Source organism: Monopterus albus, unplaced genomic scaffold, assembly GCF_001952655.1.
Source record: "Monopterus albus unplaced genomic scaffold, M_albus_1.0 scaffold3.1, whole genome shotgun sequence".
Lineage (NCBI taxonomy): Eukaryota > Metazoa > Chordata > Actinopteri > Synbranchiformes > Synbranchidae > Monopterus > Monopterus albus.
The window spans coordinates 2,667,148-2,683,718 of record NW_018127883.1 but is presented as its reverse complement, the minus strand read 5'-3'; the positions used below and the strand labels follow the sequence as shown (position 1 = coordinate 2,683,718).

The window sequence follows — 16,571 nt, the reverse complement described above, 5'->3', positions numbered from 1 at the left end:
TTTGCTATGTCCTTATTCATCCTAACTGTTTTCATCCCACACCCCACGTCATGCTGTTTTTCTGTAGTTTGTCTTCATTTCTATCACAGTAGGTGTTCTTTCCAGCTTTAGTTCTGCAGTTCAGCTCCTATCCCCAGAAACTCACTTCTTCCAATTGAGAAGAAGTGGGCAATCACACATTTCACAGTGAATGAATGTACTCCCTACATAGAAATTGAGACAGTTCAATGAAGTAGTGCTTAGACTCCTGTAGATCTTCCATCGACCCTCATGGCTTTGTCAGCATTGAGCTAATGCTGGACAGTGGGAGCGTACCTGTATTCACAAGAGATGTTACAGCTAAAAGTGGCTTAGAGTGAAGAGAAAACTCTGTACCAGTACCAGCAAAGTAAAGGGTGCATCAGTCCTAACTTTAAAGACTCCTAGACCTTTGGTTCAAGAATGATTCTCAAAGCATTTTAGCTCTAAAAATAGCTACAAGGTCTGAGAAAAGTCAAAGGTAGTCCAGAGGACTCCTGATTCACTAAGACCAAGTCACAGGAGGGAGGACGAGTGGCATGCCTCCTGTCAGCAACTGGGAATAATGCAACAATAATGAACTTATAAAAGTACATTTTGATGATGAGCAAGTTACTCAGGATTTAATCGACTCACCGCTAAATCAAAAAATCTAATCCAGCACCAGAGATGACAAGTCTCTGCTACTGTGGCTCTGGAGAAAGTGCAGTTTGCAGCACTAATGAACCTGGGATATCTCACCCGTCTGTCTGAATTTTTCATCAGACCAAAATGTGATAGGCCCCACTTGGTTTGACAGTTCATTAGGTTAACATGAAATTAAGATCAACAAGGGTGCAGTAAATCAATTAATAGGCAATAAAATGCTTATTCCATGATCATCCCTGGGTTACCCACTAAAATATAAATTAAATGTAGAGTTACCTCATCAAAGGAAGAAGAATTGCATGATCAACTGAGGAAAAAATAACGGTATCAAGATGGTGTTTGCTAGCAAATAAAATCCACTTGAAAAGTCAAAATTTGACTTTACAATAGTGACTTGAACTGTTAAAATATCCAAACTATTTTAAATATATGCACCTCCCTTTAATCTGGTATAAATAATTTAAACCTTTCATTCTGTTTTGGTCCAGTCATCTAACTTCCAACCACTTCATGAAACATGAGGTTAGCTATGGAAACAGGCCAGCCTTTGCCTGTCTCTTACCTTATGAGTTCACTCAGTTCCAGTGTTAAAGTTGGTCTCAGGAGGTTTGTGAACAGCTCTAAAGAGTTTTTTGCACCACATAGGAGGACTGTTAGTTTTAGGGCCATAATTACCATAAAAGCACCAGGATGTTGTGAACTCTAGTACTGTGACTGAACAAAAAACTGGATTTATGCATAGGTGGCCAGAGGGTTAGAGGCTCTGCAGAGATAAGAGTCAGTAGTGCAGGGACAACAGCTAGGGTCAGAACCATTAGTTGGCTTATCGCCTCAGTTGTCCTGTGATTAGCCCAGCTGTTCCTCTACCATCTTTTCATAAGACCTTAAAAGCCACTTATTAGTCCAGCTCCACTCATGTTTCTCCACATTCTTCCCTGATAGTGGTCTAAGAGCGAGAGCTACAAAAGGTTGCTGATTAGACAGTGGGGGTTGTTTGGCACTATTTTGTTTTAAAATAGATATTCAAGGAGATTTTTAGCACATAAATGGGGTCTGAAGATGTGATGGTAGATGTAAACTGGAGGCTATCTGACTCCATTTATTGCTGCTATGATTCAAATTAACTGTCGGTGATGGGTGGAGAATGATGTCCATATGTACAGTATAGACTCGTTTAGCATTATTACAGCTACTTCCTGCTGTTTCTCACCAGAATATGCTGACAGGCATCTATCAAAGGTAATTTATGGTGTGAAAAAAACGTAACCAATGAAAGGATGTGTACAAAGTCAAACAAATGTGTACGAACCTAAAACTTAACAACAATTTCATGGGTTTCCAGTAAGCTGCTTTACTTCTAAACATCCAACAAAAATTTCCATATGCTGTATATGTGCTACCCCAATGCTGTGCACATATTTTCAGTGGTTTGTGAATGGGGAACCTGTTTATACAGTGGTAGATAATTGTCAGGCTGTGGTAAAACCTCTTGTTGTACAGCATTAGAGGTCATGTACTCAGCCTCACTGTGTTTATGTAAATATGCTTGCTATGTTACACAAAATCAATAAAGAATGTTGTTAATAATTCATCTCTCATATCCATGCTCAAATATATATATAAAAATTACTCAGGTAACTAATGTATGTACGTTAATATGCATCTGGCCCTGTGCTACAGTGCTGAACAGACACAATCATGAGTGATTGTGTATTGTGTTTGTGTGCAAGCCAAAGATTCATTTAGATTAGTCTATAAATCCTTGTGTGTTGGGTGTTCTTTTGATGCACATCTGATTCAATTTGCTTTATAACCGTGTGTGTGTGTGTGTGTGTGTGTGTGTGTGTGTCTTCACTCTATGGCAGTGAAAACATTTTGGCCAGGATTCATTTTCTCACACCTCTTCAAAGCGCTGTTCCCGGGTTAAGACTTGGTTTTAGGGTTAAGGGTTTAGATTTAGGTTTAGGTTAGAGTTATGCTGAGAGTTGGGGGTTAACCTTTTGTTGTAATACTAAAGATTTGGCTAAGTGGCTAGGGAATGCATCGTGTCAGTGTGTGTTCTCAATTCAGGAGCTGTGTGTATCATTCTGCTCTATAGTTGTGTGGACAAAATTTATTTTGGTACAATCCTTGTGAGGACAATTTGGCTTTGTGTGTGTGTGTCATTGACCGTGTGTTTGTGCTCCTAAATAAGGGGCTGACTAATTTAAAACTGTGACTAATTTAAAACTGACTGTGAATCACCAGTTGACTCTCCCCTGACACAATGATTAGGCTTGCTGTTTGCTCTCCAGAAATTAAAAAAGCTGCAGTCCCCTTCGCTCGTATCGTCCTGAGCTCTCCCTCATTCACTCTAGCCTGCTCTGACGTAACTGAAAACAGCTGACATCTGAAGAGCTGCCTGTTTTCCCTTGCTCTATCTCCATATTGATCATTTTGCTGCATGAGACCCCTAATCATTTAGATGGCTGAACTTATTGGCATTAACCTGTTGACAGGCAATCAGGGAGAAACACAGGCAGGCATGTGGACATTCATTCACACAGATAACTGTTCTTGTGCATACAAAATAATACACATACTATAAGCATGCAAGTATAGCAGCACGGGGAAGTGCACTTGTACTGTGTCCACATAAGGGATAAAATGGGACTGGGAGCCATATACCATATGTCCTGTAAGGAAGGATAATTATGTCTAAAACTAGGCAGAAAAAAAGAAAAATTCTGTCAGAATTGGACGTGTCCTGGGTGCTGTGTCAATTGTCTTCCACTGTGATATATTACAAAAGATAAAACAATCGTGCCCAGTGCTGATTTTTACTCTTAACAGCCTGGATATCTGTCAGGTTAGCCTCTTATTATGCTGATATCACAGGCTGATCCCAGCATAAATATAAGCGGTTCTTAATATGCTCTGCATTTATATAGTTATCCAAAGTAGAATTTCTGCTTCATTTCAGCTTCTTTCTCTCTCTCTCTCTTTCTCTCTCTCTCTCTCTCTCTCTCTCTCTCTCTCTATCTTTTTTCTAATAGTCTTATTTCACACACTGACATATCATTATGCTGGTGCATGCACAATTGCACTATTCTGGCTGACTGGGACACTTATGGTGTGTGTAAAAAAACCACCCAGATGCAAACTCAGGACCCAGACATATGGAAGAGCAGAACGTTAATAATGAAAACAAGAACACTACTATACAAATAGTGCAGACTAGACACAAACCAAAAAACACAGCAAAAGCTGAAAAACTAGGATGAACTAACTTTAACCAAGGGTGGTGCCAACACGGGTGGGGGGGAAACAACAGCAGAGGCACAGGGGATAAAGGAGGCGCATAGCATGGGGAGACACGATACTAGCACAAACGATGCAAGCTAACATTACTCAACAACATGAACTAACCAAACTACATACAAACACTGAGGTGAAGCTAACTAAGGTGCTAACAATCCATAGAAAACAAAGCTGATCACGGGGATTTATACACCATAACAATAACATGGCTAAGTGAGGTAAAAGCAAAGATATAAATGATAAAGGCAAGGCAGACAGGGAGAGAGCAAACACGAACAAGGGAGCAACTGGAGAAGATTGGGCAGAGTCCAACTGGAGAAATGGGGAAAAGGCACTGGATAGAATAGGATGAAATAACACATACAAACTAGTAAAGACTGAGACTAGATGGCAGGTTTAATTGGGGCTGGCTGGGGGGGAGGTGAAGCTGGAGAAACAAAACAGGGGTGGAAGGGTACCAGAATAAATGTCTGGAGCAGGAAATGCAGGGGAATCATGCAAACATTAGAACAGAACTACAGTATTTCAAGTTTTAATGCTAACCTAGCTTGTCTCTTGCTTTGAGCTTTATATCCAGTTTATGTTGCCAGTGTCTCAGACTGTAGCCAATTTGTTTTTCTATTTAAAGGCTTTTCATAAGGCTGGTGTTCAGGTCACCATTTTTAGAGTACTATGAACAAAAATGCCACAGGGCTACATGGCTTATTTTTCCTGTAGGAGAATTGCAAGCTGTTGTGTCATGCTGATCAAAATCTCTGAAGAAGAGCGCAAAAATTGGATTAAAATACTTCCACGCTGAGTAATAGATGCAAATACACTTTCTCTCTCTGCCTCACCCACATACAAACACACACAGACACACACACACACACACACACACACACAGAAGATATTGTTCCAAATGTCAAAGAGCAGACAGTGACGATGTTGGCCATAATATAATCATGTTGGTGATGATAGAATGGTTATTGCCTTGTTTGTACCTACATTGTTTTTATCTATGTGCTGTTCAACAGTATCATTTATATTTAAGTGTTTTGAGTTGTTATTGAATATCATAGCTTTCAGGTTATGATCCTGCAGATATTATTATTATTGTCATAAACCATGAAAGATCTCCAGTGTTTTACTGCATATAGTTGTGTTGTATGTTGTATTATGCTTCGCATTCATCTTGCTCACTTTTGTCTGGATAAAATGTCATCCAGGGACAAATAAATCTGAAACACACACAAACAATGCATCATTTAATAGGCACTATAGCATAAATATTATTGGCCACTCCAGTGGAAGAATGATTCATCAATCGAATTCTTGTCTAGTTATAATGTTTGTTACCACAAAATTATTGCAACTAGGTAGGAAAGGAATAAGTCATGCATTGGCTTTGCTGTAAAAAGTCATTGGTTCTTTTTACCTTCTTATTACTTTTTTTTTTTTAACTTTACTTCAAACATCTGTCTGTCTGCCTTTTCTGTTTCTGTTTCCACTCATTCTTTTCTGTCTTTGTGGTTTATGTCTCTTTCTTCGACCAACTTTGCTGTCTCCTTCTGTCTGGCACCAAGTCAGGTCTTTAGTTATTGCATCCTCTGCTGCCAGTGTGGGTGGGGGCTGAGATCAATCACTTTGCTTCTAATGCAGTGCTTTAGCATACAAAGAGTGCTTTAAGGTTGATGTAGTCCACAGGGAAATCATGTGATGCACTACTCACCTGTAGCTGGCTGGAGTAACCTATTTCTTTCATGGACAGTATTGTATTATTTTTATCAAACTTTATGCACTCAACTCATTAAGACAAATAAAAGTCGGTTCTTTGAATGTCTTTATTATTATCTGTCAATGACCAATGTTTCTAAAGCAGCAGGGGGTGGCTGTTTGAAAACTCAACACACCTAAGTCAATACCTGTCTTGTGTTTGTTCCTGAAGTCTTGACAACTCCCTCTGACTCAGGAGATGACATTTATCTTAGTTCTGACCTTTCTCAAGATGGCCGGTAAATCACATCATTACAATTCTAGTCTCTTGGCTCATCCACTCGGATAAATTACTATTCCAAAATGAAATTGTCATCCTCGACTGTGTTTCCTACACATAAGAAAGACCCTCAAAGAAAGTGAATGGGACCCGCCATATACAGTTCTGTACATATTGTTCCTCAGGGAACTGAAAGCTAAGTGACAGAAGACAGTCTAAGTAAGAGAAACAAATTCTGTTTTCTTGCTGAGAACATTATTTAGTTTTTCATACAGTTTTCACTCTTTATCAAATTCAGAGACTTAGTTTGCTTGGTGTTCACATCTTACATACGCCAGGTTCACATTACCTATTGGTTTATTTGGCAGTAAGATCTTCTCCCCTGCCAATTGCACAAGGAGTTGGACAGAAGCCTGTCTATTCTGTGCTGGTTTCTTGCTATTTTGTGGAGCTTGAATGGATCAAAACCAGCAACTACTTATTAACTGAAGCAGGAAAAAACATGCATATATATATACAACTACTCCTGCACACAAGCAGACGTAAGACACAATGTCTGTGTGTGTGCTGTGCACCTGTATTTACTTGAATTAGAAAGGTAATGTTTCTGTAAATTTCATGGCATATAATAACAAGAAACCTGCAGGTTTTTGGCCCACCCTTGATCTGACGACCTATATTTTTCTCCCGCCCCTCAGGGATAGCTTAAGACAACAACCCCAGCCATGTCATCCTCTGTAGGCATTTACAAAATGGCCTGTGTTTAGAGAAAATATGTCTTTAAGTGCACTGGTCCCTTGACTAAATACATTTATTGGCTGCATGTGTGCTGATAAACCAAGTCATTCCGCTCTCATTGCTATTTCCAGTTTCTCTCAACTGCCTAAACACATTTCCTGAAACACTGTTGCAGTCATCAGCACATTAAATGCAATCACCACACCACTGCACAACACCTCAGTTGCCCTGCAAAAGGTCAGAATTCACTGACCATATTTAACTCACGAGTGAAAAGTAAATCAGTGCCCCAACCAGTTCACTGAAGTCCACTAACATTTTGTTTGTCTTCTTTATCTCACATGCACAGTTGTGACCAGTAAAACAGTAGTTAAATATTGTGTATCCATTAAAACACAAAATAAGTAAATACATTACTTTACAAATTACTCATCAGCAGAGTGAAGGTTGTACATTATTTGTTGCTTTAGATTTATTACTCAGCTGTGAGCTCTGCTTTTAGACAAATCCTCCACAGCCACACGTTACATCTATTGAATCTGACAAGTGTAGAAACAGAAAACAACATAAAATACATTACGTATTGCTGAAAAACATTAGTGTAACACATTAATAAGTAATGTGTTAATGCCCATTGCCCAGCACTCTCAGTAATCTACTCTAGATTACTGACATGTTGCTGTCTGGCTACAGTATTTTGTCTGTTCATTTGCTTTTCCACAACCATCTAATTGCATTTTACCATTAATTGGAAAGGCAGTGTTATCTATTTTGATCTAACTCATCACTGCCTGACTTGAAGCTATCTGAGTTTCATCAAGAAATGTATATACTGTTGTGAGAAAGTGGACTATAGATTTGGGAATTTAACTCAGGAGAATAATGATTTTCATTAAGCAATAATGTGAAAGGAACTGATAAAAACTGTTATAGTCAGGGGTGTGGATGGTCATGGTGAATGATTCATGAAAGATTAAACTGTCAATTAGGCCTCTTTATACGTACTAAAGTAAAAATCAACATCTCTGGCAATACCCAATTCCTGAATCCCTGACATGATCATCACAGTGAGTTCATCAAGTACAGCTTAATATTTCACATTTTATGAGAGTTCAATTTAGCACTGGTGGCATTTAACAAAGGTTGAAAACTCATCCCAGCACCATCAGCCTGTTGTGTTTGTGTTCCACATTTCACACTTGTTCTCCAAGCTGAGGCTCACCTGCACACAAAGTGGCTTTGCATGCAAATTACATTATCACCTAAGTTGGCAGCGAGTTAGTTTGTTTGCACTTTGAAGTCAGCTGAGTATCTGCATGTTCCCTCTTAGCCCAACACGGCTTCACCCTGCATTAGCCTGAATCTGATGAAAAGGCTGCGCTGTGGAGGGTAACAGCTCAGCTGGACCCTGCTGAGCTCCCTCAGAGAGACAAAGAGAGAGAAAACAAAGGAACATGTTTAATCACCTTCTCAAATGTCACTTCTCTTGTAATGATTCCAGTACAACTGGTGTGGGAGGCAAGTGGGCAGATGTGCTAAGTCACATCTACGTTAGAAAATGGGTGAAAATGTCATAAATAGATCTTTTAAATGTGAAATGAAAAACACACAGTGATCAAATGATTCAAATAAGTAAACACAAAGACAATCATATTTAATTAGAGGTGATGGCACCCTGAAAGCCGAATGGTTACGGTGTGGCGCACCATGTACACAGGCACATAGCGTGGTAGCAGCGTTGGATCCAGCAGCCGACCTATTATGTCTCCCCTCTTTCCTGTCCTCCTTTTCGTGACCCATTTGACCACATAAAATTATCATATAAAGGCCAAATGCCCAAAAAAGAGATGATTTATATTTCTACCTCATGTTTAAACTGAACCCTAATTAGGCATTTTAAACAGAAAAGTTTGCTAATGGTTTAAGCAAATGACAAAACAATAATATGCAAATGAGGGTTTCGTTTAAATGTCAATGAAAGAAAAACAAGCATGTGATTCTTGAGAAACTGCACCTGGTTTGGTCCCATGAAATCAACTGTTTTTGCATTTCTGCTGTGCTAATTTGATATTTTGTAAATCAGTGAAGCCAGTTATCAAAGACGAGAGGTTTTAATGACATAAGTTAACTAATTGGTGACAAACTCCCCTCAGTGTTTAACAGGTCATATATTCATTCAGCCACATTAGTAGCTTATGGCAGGACATCAGCCAATCAATTATTCATGAAACAGTTTGATAACTAAGAAATACATTGATCTAAAAATACAATACACTCAATTTGCAAAAGCGATACCATTTTCTTTTCTCAAAGGAGAAAAAAAGTCCTCATGATGTTGAGACCTACACGTTTTCAAAGTATTCATGTAGTTTTACTTGTGTTTGTCCAGGGAATATTTGCAGCTTGGGTTCAGGGTGGTCTTCAGCTCTGCTAGTGAGGTCAGGAGTGATTTGCTGAGTAGTAAGAACTGAGTATATAGCAGCTGCCTCTGCGTTTCACTGACCTATGCCTGTAATTACAGTGTGAAAATATCAGCTGTCCTCTGACGTAAATGTCGTTCCACAGGGAACAAAGTTTAATTGAAACAGAAGCTCTTGCATGATCTGGCATAGAGGTTATGAATGCTGATGGCCATGGTGGGCTGGGTGGAGAATATACTCATTTCTTTTTATGGCCCCACCCCCAAGAAAAAGGACATACTATACATCTGCATTAAAACACTGTTAAAGACTGTGACCAAAGCAAAACATCCAGAATAATCCAAAGCATAACTTTAAATTTGTACACCTACAGTGGGTGTGAAAGGGTATACTTTTGTAGAAGGGCTTTCTACACAGACGTTCAGAAGCCTCTGCACACACTGTATTTGTGAAATGTGAGCTACAGAGAATATGTTGACAATCATGTTGCTGTATGAGGCCAAGCTTTCAAAGTGAAATGGGGAACACAAATTGCTTGCCAGAATTGTACAGAGAAGCTCAATATAACACATCAAATGGGGTGTCATGTCATAATTTACATATAGATACACAGATACGTCTCACTATGAGATATTTTTCATTGACATCGGCTCATAATATAAAATGGCAAGAGCAATGATAATGTTCTGTGTCCCTACAGACTCTTTCACCATTGCACACTTGGCAGGATTATCATCTTTCATCTCAATCAGGAGAGCCATCCTAATAACAATAAATAAAGGTCGGGGTGTCTTGAAATTTGACAACCCACATGTCAGCACAAAGCAAACAAGCCCTCAATTGTGAAAGATTTTCATTTAACAGAGAGCAGATGTTTGACATGCTGCTGGAAATGCTGTATATGTGAATTCTCTATGTGCAGCCCACTGAACACAAGTTTTTAAATTTGTGAGTTCTTTTTTTCTGTCTCCTTTTTGAGTTTGTTCTCATGCATATAAATGCTATCACCATTGCAAATCTTTGCTCAGTAGAGTATTTGTCATTGTTTGAATATGCCTTAATAAATGTCACCTATCTTAGTGTGCATCCCTGATCAGACAGCATGGGGCTTAGCTGCAACTCCAAATTCTTCTCTGGCTCTTTATGTGTGAGCTTGTGTGAGTAAGTCCTGACTTATCCTGGTTATGAGCTAATGTTATAGGCAATAGGAAACAAAGCACAATAAATCCCCCCCTCAACAAGAAAATCATAGCTTCCACTGTCTCAGAAACACCCTTCATCCCTGGATGCTTCACTGAATACGTTGAAATGCCTCTTCTAATATAACGAGAGAACATCTGAAGCACTCATGGAAAGAAGGTGCTGAATGTAAAATGAGCAAAATATCAGCTACTGTACAGGAGCCGTCCCAGAAACTGATTCGCTTAAATACAGAAGCATTAGCCTTGTTCAGAGTGTGATGAAATCTCCATACCTCAGACAGCCATATGCTTATGGATAATGTGCCATCATGCTTCGCTTCCTCCCACAGAAACACCAAATTCACACTAAATTAATTCCTTAAACCAGATCTACAGCAGCTAAATATTGTATTTTTTCAATGTCATCATCTATTGCCACTGTAGTCTGTTTGTAGGCTTACTTCCCAGCAATAAAAGCCAGTTATACTGTGCATGGTAATATCAGCTATTCTGTGTACTCTGTGTACACAAATGCAGGGCGGAGAAGGGAAAAAAAAAAGAAAAACTATATCAATAACATCAGGTGGCTCTGACTCCATCTTTTATATCTCCACATCCAAACTTCAATTCCATTATCTGTTCATCCTTTTATCTCTTTCTCTCCCCCTCCGTCTCTCTCTCCATCACTTCCTTATCGGTCACTCCCTCCCTCTTTCCTTCCAGGGAAGCATGGCCTCACCTGGGGGTTATGATAACACAAGGCAGTCATAAATGGCTGCAGAGTGGGGATGGAAATCAGTAATGATCAAGCAGTTAGCTAGAGAAAATGTAGTGGTGTGTGTCGTCTGCTACTGGGGCCAGTGAAGGTCTTATTGGGTGATTTTATTCAAGCTTGACCTTTCTCACGAGGGAGCAGGCTCAACCAAGTGTCTGCTAACCAACTAACATACTAACTAAACCCCAAGAGCCACAAACACCACCCTGAGAAGGAGCAAATAAGTCTGCATGTCTGTGTGTCCTCCCAGTATGTATCTGTTGCTTATACAAAAACTGTGCACAAGATATTATGGAAATCTAAATACATGCAGCCCTTTTTGTACATTCCAAATGTCATATTCTCATCCATTTTTTGAATTTATCCCATTTTTTTCTGCAAATGTGGAAAGATTCCCTATGCTCTGCCACCCTTACTACCAAGCCTACTGTTGAATTGTAGTGGGCTGCAGACAGACATGTTGCTAGAAGCTCAGTGATGAGCTTCACTAGGAGGGCACTTCCACCAACCAAAAGGAGGCAGTAGTGCAGTGACAAGAACAAGAGCCCTCTGCAACTTCCAGGAAGGAAACCTGGCACTTAGCAGTGGTGAATAGGAACTTTACCCCCTCAAAAGCATTTCTTTGCCATTTGCCATTTGTCTCAGTTAGACGTGTTGTACAATACAAGCTGTTGTAATGTGGGTGGTGTAGGTGGAAAAGGAGCCAGCAGCCTGCAGTTAGTAGAAATCCCAGGATAGCTAGTTAGCTTAGATGCTGACAACAACCAAATGGTGACTGCTACTTTATCTGAAAGTATTAAACTTTGACTATACAGTAAAACCACATTACTAAACTTTGTTGCACAGTGTGAATGACACACATTATTAAGTGCATTACATTTAATGTTACCATTGGTAAAGGCAGAACCAACATTAACTACCTTTTGTGCTTATCATTTGAATTATTGCTGGGTAGGTCATGAATTTTCCACCAGGGACCAATAAGGTCTTATGGTTTTTATATTATTATTATTCCTATTCTGAAAGGTAGCTAGTAATTTAAGATATCAAATAAATGTAGTGGAGTAAAAAGTATAATATTTGCTTGTAAAATATAGTATGGAGTAGCAAAAAAAAGTACAGATACCTTAAAATTGTACTTAAGTAAAGTACTTGACCAGATGTACTTAGTTATTTCCCATCTCTGCAGACAAGTAGTGAATGCATATCTAGTGCATTCAAACACATACTTATCTTATCTTAGCATCACACATTTGCATAAAGCCTAAAATTATGCATGCATACTGTAAAAAAAGTGAAATGCAGAATATTAGCCTTAGAGAAAAAGCTCAGTGATGAAAATCTCATTGATGTAAAATGAGATGATGAGAGCGAGAAAGAGAAGAGAGAATGTACGATACATGAAAAATGTGGGCTTCGGCTCCTCTCCCATAACAAGACTAAGCCTCTGCTTAATGCAGTTTACTGAACCACCCATCTCTTCTGAAGTTTGAGGATGGAGATGTCTACCTATCTACTGAAAATATTCTGTCATATAGGTGTCTGTGTATGCATAAGAGGATAGTATTCTGATAATGGGGCCTTATTTTTTGTGCACCTATTGTATAAAGTTGACGTAGAGGTTGTCATGTTTTTTCTTTTTCTTTCCTTTTTCTTTTCCTCTCCTCTTTCCTTTCTGTCACAGCTCTGGTTACTGCTGCAGAGAGATAACGGGAAATGGAGGTTTATATTTGCTTTATTGAGCATTAGATTCACAAGTATATGTTCTGATTCCCAGTGTGTGAGTGTGAGCTGAGGGGTAAGAGAAAGTAAAAGGTAACACAAAATATGTTTAATATACAGTATATATAAGCAAATGGGTTCACACAGTAAACAAATATATAACAGAAAACTGGCTTGACTGTGAGGGTTGTGTAACATGGAGATAACAATGACACTGTTCCACAAAATTCAAATTACTCTTTTATTCCATTTCACTCTTTTCACTAAAGTGTCCCTCAGCTTGTCATTTTCGTCTGATATCAGCTCAGCTTTTTGAGATTAGATAATAGATAATCTTCCATCTCATTTCACCCTACAGCATGATACAGGCACTCGGTGTCTTACCAAATATTCCTCCTTTCATTTCTTATTTCACTCTCCCCCTCTGGGACCTGTGGCTTTGTCAAGGAATTATTATTGAAAGGGGAGGGAACTGTTCAATGATTCAGTTTTTTTCTTTGACCTTTTTGTGTAAGCTGCAAATGTCTTCCAATATACTGACTATGCCATTCCTTTTCATCACCAAAATGAGACCTTAATTAAACCATCTATTCCACTTCAAGTTTAATTTGATTTTTTTTTCTTTCTGTTGTGGTTGAGCTGAGATTGAACGTTAAGTGCAGACAGCCATACAGTATCACACATCATGACGGCCCTAGGCATGCATGTTTGTTATGGCTCTCCAGAGAGGGTACCTGGCATTGGTCCTTAGTGGTGACGTGTAAGGTGATATTTTGTGGTGATAAAATATGTAATATGGAATCGATAATAAGAAAAGCTCAAGGGGGAGTAAGCTCAGGGCTGCATGTGATTTCCACACTTCACTGTAGCTCCATGGAAATATTCAACTAGATATTCATACAAAGGCTTTTAAAAGAGCATTTGTAGTAAATGTACACATATGCTCCATGAAAGGTAAAAGTCCTATATTTAAAATTCTTCTTAAAGTAAGTAAACATACTGTCAGCAAAACTGACTTAAACTATTAAATATGAAACTATTCATTGTGCAGACTTATCTTATTTGTTATTATTAAATTTTACTGATGCAGCAACGATGGGTAGCATTTTATTGCTAGCTCTTCAAGGTGCTATAACCAAATTTATAGCTTCCAACCAAGGGCCATGCTCCTTCTACAAGTCGCAAAACAAATGGCCCACAGATGATTAATTAATTGATGAATAATTAGAGAGGAATAAAAAGTGAGGGGCAGCACGGTAGTGCGGTGGTTAGCACTGTTGCCTCACAGCAAGCAGGTTCTGGGTTCGAGCCCCGGCCAACCTGTGGCCTTTCTGTGCAGAGTTTGCATGTTCTCCCCGTGCTTGTGTGGGTTCTCTCCGGGTGCTCCGGCTTCCTCCCACAGTCCAAAGACCTGCAGCATAGGTTGATTGGTGTCTCTAAATTGCCCGTAGGAGTGTGTGTGTGTGAGTAGTTGTTCGTCTGTGTGTTGGCCCTGCGATGGGCTGGCGACCTGTCCAGGATGTACCCCGCCTTTCGCCCGCAGCTGGCTGGGATTGGCTTCGTGACCCCATTTGGGATTAAACGGTTTGGAAAATGGATGGATAAAAAGTGACTTCTACTGCTAAGATAAGCATTCACGTTTTGGACTATTCTCTGAGCCTTTTTCTAAATATTAAATAATACTGTCTTTCAAATAACTGTTTGCGTTAAACATCTGAGAAGTTCAGAAGTCAAATATTTCTTTGGCAAAACTGCAAACAGCTCACTGATATCTGAACTCATAGGCACTGCTGTTTTGTTAAGTGTCAAGCCAGAAGTTGGAAGTAAATGTTTTAATCTTTTAAAAAGTCTTTTCAATGTAAAATCCAATAAATAGCTAAAGCTGTCAAATAAATAGGTCTATTGCACATTATAAGAAGCACAAAATGGAAGTGCTCAAGTAAAGTACCTTAAATGTGTACTTAAATACAATATTTGAGTAAATGTACTAGTTACTTTCCAGCACCAAAAAAGACCACTTATATAGTAAGTTCAGTGATTAGCTTACTAAAAAAAATGCTTAAATAAGATAAGACAGTGAGAAACAAAAGAAGTGGTCTGATGCTTACATTAGCACTGCTGGCATAATGTCCTAAGCCTTGGGTTTATCTCCATCCATATTTAATTTGTGTCTCTTTTGTACTTTTAGGCCTTTATGTATGAGAGGCACACTCCCAGCCAGTTTGGATGAACCTGTGCAACCACAAGCCTTGGGTTTATCTCCATCCATATTTAATTTGTGTCTCTTTTGTACTTTTAGGCCTTTATGTATGAGAGGCACACTCCCAGCCAGTTTGGATGAACCTGTGAAGCAAAAGAGATAAATACTGCACTGAGAAAAACATGGCAAAAGAGAAGAGCACACAAATTCATCTTGATTGGAGCTGACACACACTTTGCATCACTTGTGTCCTTTGTGTTTTTGAGTTTGTGTGTGAGTTTACTTGGTTGCATGCAAGTGTTGCACATAGATTTCCAGTAATGTTTGGGTGAGGATCAAAAGATGTTGAGGCCACTGTAATTCAACTTTGTGGATCAGTTTCCCATTACTGGTGATTTTCTCAGGGCTAATCTGCTAATAATTAGTGTGGCACAGATGCTAAGGTCTCAGAGGACCTCACACAAGCACATTTTCACTTCCCTCTCAACCTTTCAGTTCCCTATAGCTTCTATGCATGCATAGACATACAGTACAGTATACTTCACATGCACGTGCACACACACACACTCAAAAGCGTAAACACCAAACCCCAAGTGTGTTACACCCTCTTGCTTTCAGCTTTTAAATCCCTTTAATTTCCTCCTCCTTGCAGCTGCTTTCTAGGAATGGTGGCCATGCAGTGTAGTGCTGATTGTACAGAAGTCACCTATTAACACTTCTGCTGCTTCCATTTATAAAGAGCTGGCATTAGTGATCAGTGTTCATTAGAAAAAGTAATGCTGTACCAGTTGCTAGTCCCCTTCCGTTGTTATTGTTAACTGTGCTTGGTTGTTATGTTCATGTCATCCCAGTTGTTTCCTGTCCTTGGCATCCAGACCAGATTTTGGCATGGATACTACAGTATGGCAGGCACGGGTGGAATTTTGTCCGGTACAAGCTGATGCTGCTGGTCACCATTCAAACGTTGACTGCAAAGCCCCTTTTTGTAGTGAGTGAGTGTGACAGGTTAACTACTTTGGCCAGTTTGTACTCTCCTGCTCTCCATAGGTAATCAATTGTGAGAGCCCAGCTCACTCATTATAAGCTAACTATGTCCTTTATGTTTGTTTCTCTCAACTGTGAAACAAAACTCATTACCCTAAAAATACAATGAAAAATCCATTGGTAGTTTTTGTTTTTTTTTTTTTTTGGGGGGGGGGTTCATTGGGAACAGGTTTTTGTGATAAGCATCAGCCTCTGTTGTTTTACATCACATCTCACTATAATAATTGCTGGACAAACTTCTAATTAAAAAAGTATGGGCTGCCGTGTTAAGGACTGCAAATTAAAGACCTCTGGTCACAGAGAGTGACCTTGGTTACAGAGATGGTAAAACTGTTCTGTCATGATTGTCAATTGCATTATTATTCTATAAATTTTAAATACTCTAATGAAATATATATAATATATCTTTATTGTGTCTTGAAGTCCCACAGGATCTTAGCTTGGTCATTCTCAAAATGGGATACACCTCCAAAGGTGGTTGAGAATGATCAAGGTAAGATCCTGTGGGACTTCAAGGTACAAACTGACAAACTGGTAATGGCCAACCAAC

The 16,571-nt window shown here is 39.2% G+C and overlaps 1 protein-coding gene across 2 annotated transcripts in view; it reads left to right on the top strand.

The window, feature by feature from the left end:
- The window catches only part of grid1a (glutamate receptor, ionotropic, delta 1a), a 193,170-nt gene that overhangs the window by 21,348 nt on the left and 155,251 nt on the right, over nucleotides 1–16,571 (top strand). The window lies entirely within an intron of this gene.